Source organism: Solea senegalensis, linkage group LG18 (assembly GCF_019176455.1).
Source record: "Solea senegalensis isolate Sse05_10M linkage group LG18, IFAPA_SoseM_1, whole genome shotgun sequence".
Classification (NCBI taxonomy): Eukaryota; Metazoa; Chordata; class Actinopteri; order Pleuronectiformes; family Soleidae; genus Solea; species Solea senegalensis.
In genome coordinates, this window is record NC_058041.1 from 6360718 (window position 1) to 6364211 (window position 3494).

Genomic DNA, 3494 nt, shown 5'->3' on the forward strand with positions numbered 1-3494 from the left:
CTGTGCTGCTTGTAGAGTATTTGTTCATTTGTATAATCTTGGTCTGTGCGAGCCGCAGAAGCCAAACCACCTCTGGTGAAGCGGATAAAGGAGAGATCGGTTGTCATACATGCATATCCAAGAGTTCTGATCATCCATTATAGAGGCACTCTCATTGTCCCCTAATTGCCTGAGGCCACTGCAATATGAGCTGTGTGAGGACCTGGTTTACCATAAACCACCTTTTATAGTAGCTGCTCTCTTAAAGTAGAGGACAATCTTTAAGATGAGTCATTGTCATCCACAGGACAACAAACATGTCTGCGTCCAACTATTTATGTATGACCTTGCTGTGAGACCCGGACACTATAGGAATGAGGGTCAGTTTACCTTACCGGCGCACACACAGACACTCACTCTCGGATGAAAACCCCTTAATGAGCCGTCTGTCTCCCTCCATCATCACCTTTTGTTGCCACGCTAAGCAGCACCTCTCACCTTTCCTCCCGAGCATTCACCAGCTGACCGTGTGGGCTGCATCACAACATTATGGTCTGCCACATAAAGCTGAATTATTCAGGGACCACTTTGTGTTTGTGTGTGTCAGTGCGTGACGGCTCACCTTTGTCGACGGGGGCATTGTATGCATAAACCACGCAAACTTATGCCGGGGTAGCGTTGCATTTTTGGCTGCGTGCCTTCCTGTATAATATTAGTGGGTGGGATATTAGTGTGTAGCTGCCCCCCAGTTTGCTGGTCTGTATCAGTGACACCAGCTCTCGAGGATAAGCCGGAGCACCTTGCAGCCCCCAGCCATGCCTGTGTTCACCTGAGAAGCCTGGTAAGCTATATTACACTGAAATGAGCTCACACTGCTTTACCCCTGGGGCACTCGGGCTACACGACTGTATTTAGTCACATCTCAAGATAGCCTTTAACTGCCATTAAGATTTAACAAGAAGATTAGGCTGTTTGCTGTTGCAACATGAACATTTGAGTCCATCTCTTAAAGCATGGATAGATTAATAGCCTCTTTGCTTGTATTATTCTCCCTCACTTTTTCCCTTGTTTCAAATTGTGAATTTTGTCATCTTTGTCTTGATGAGGATTCAGTACAGTTGTCACACAATCTTGTCTAAATGCTGATGCATAGAACAAAGGACCAGGAGTTTGACTGGTATGGTTGCCAAACGACAGCCCTTAAGTTCTAATATCGATGATGCCTGTCAAGGTGTGTTGATTTTCTGTCAAAATATCAAATGGCGACACTCATCTAATTTATTTGATTTTGCTGTTCTGTAGGTATTTTACACTAAAAGCTAATCTTAATGTCACCAGTCAAGTCCCAAGGCAGAGCCAATGTCAAGAAACCGAGAGCAGAGGCAACCAGAAACCCCCAAAATGTAAGACCGAGTGGTTCTAAGGCACCCCAGCCTCCCTCTAAAGTGCCGAAAGGGAAACAAAAAGGAAGGGAGAATTCGCCGAATCTAGAGGATGAAAACGGCGATAAAGTGAAGCCTCATAAAAGGAAAGAAGCAAATGGTTCATCACGACCACCAAACAAGACAAACAAGCTGAAGGATCCACCAAAAGCGGCTACAAAGAAACCAGGGAGAGTCGGCAGCAAGTTCCCTGCCAAGACTGAAACCAAGAGAAATGGCAAAGAAACGGAGAGTGATGAGCAATCGGAGAGTAGTGCAGAGGAGTCTACGGGTGTGAGTGAAGAGGAGACTAGTAACAATGAGGAGGAGGAAGAGGGCACTAATGAAGAGCGAGCTGAGACACAGGAGAGTGAACAGAGTAGTGAGGAGGAGACGGAGGCATCAGATACTCAAAGAGACACGGAACAGACAGCAGACGGGGAAACCGACAGGGAGTCTTCAGAAGAAGCCAAGAGTGAGTCTGAGGTTGAGCTAGTGGCGTCCAACGCAGAGGAAGAGGAAGACACTGAGGAAGTGTTAGTATCTAAGGATTTCACTGAGGATGAGGCTGAAGACAAAGAGATAACCCAGGAGGACCTATCTGAGCAGCCAACAGCTGATAAAGCCAACAGAAGACGCAGACAACAACCAAACTCCAAGATGGTTAAAAAAACAAAGGCAGAAAAGCAGTCGGAGAAAGCAGAAAAACAGAGGGCCAAAGCAGAAAAGAAAATGCTAGAGAAGGAAGCCAAACAAAAAGCCAAAAAAGAGAAAAAGAAACCGCAGAAAGAGGACAAACCTGCTTCTGGAACAAATGAGGTCAAATCATCTGTGAAAGGTTTTCCCCTGAACAAGGTCGACATGGAAAAAAACAAGACCTTGTTAGCAAACAAATTAAAACACATCAAAAAGAAGGATCGTCTTGTAGAAGCTGATTCAGACGAGGAAGATGAGGAAGAGGAGGAGGAGGAGGAGGAGGTGGTGGAGGCTGAGACACAGTTATCCAAAGCCATCAAAACCCAAAACCGAATAACGCCTCTCAAAGCCAAAGGTAAAGACCTCAAAGCCATTCTGGAGCCTGACGAACCCAAAGAAACCCAAAGTCAAGAGCAGCCACAGAGTTTGCTTTTACCCAAGGTCAAGATGAAAACTTCCCAAGACGAAGAAAATAATTCAGATCCTGATATGGAAACATCAGCAAATGAGGCCATTGATGATGAGTGCAGTAAACGAATGGAGCGTATTATTGCACAGAAAAAGAGAACAACAGCTCTTAACAGAATGTCTGGATGGATTCAGAAGAAAATGCACAGGGAGTTTAACTTCAGGAGGAGACTTTCTGCTTGGACTAAAGCCATCGGCGTCTCTCGCTGGCTCTCCTTTCGTGCCATAAAACAAAAACAAGGCACCAGGAAATCCAAAGGCAATTTCTTCAAACATAGGGTGGCCATGAGAGTCGCTAGCACGACTAGCCTGGCCAGAAGAAACAAAAAGAGTTCCTCTCAGGAAAAAATGGTTGACGAGAAAGACGGAGGGGGAGTGGAAGATGAAGGAGCCCCAGTGGAGGAGAAAGAGGTAGAAGCCAAGTACGCCGTTGTACTCCCCAGGATGAACATCGTCAGCAAGGCAAAGACAGTCGCGGTGTCACCAGGAGCTCCTGGGCCTTCCACTTCATCAAGTACCACAGAATCACCAGGAGAGGCCACAACTTCTCAGCCCAAACCCCCAAAACCAGGTGCTAGACTTGTGCTCCCTGTCAAGCCAGATCTCAGCCTCCTTAAGACCATCAAGAAGCCCTTGCCAGGAACATTATCATCAGGTGGGGATGTGGCAGAGAGGGTCCCTGGGTCCAGCGGTACACTGGAAGGACCAACCAATCCTGAAGACAGAGGCAGGAGAGCCAACCTTGACAATGGGACAGGAGTCAGTGTGCTACAGGCTGCAAGAGGGAGACTGGGCCCCTCCCAGATCAACATGACCAAGATTTCAGGAGGAATGCCAGGTGGAGGACTGACTCGGGCCAAAGAACCAGAGCCGGAGAGAGACGATACAGCTGGAATACCCAGTTCAGCCGCTCAGCCTTTACCAAATGGG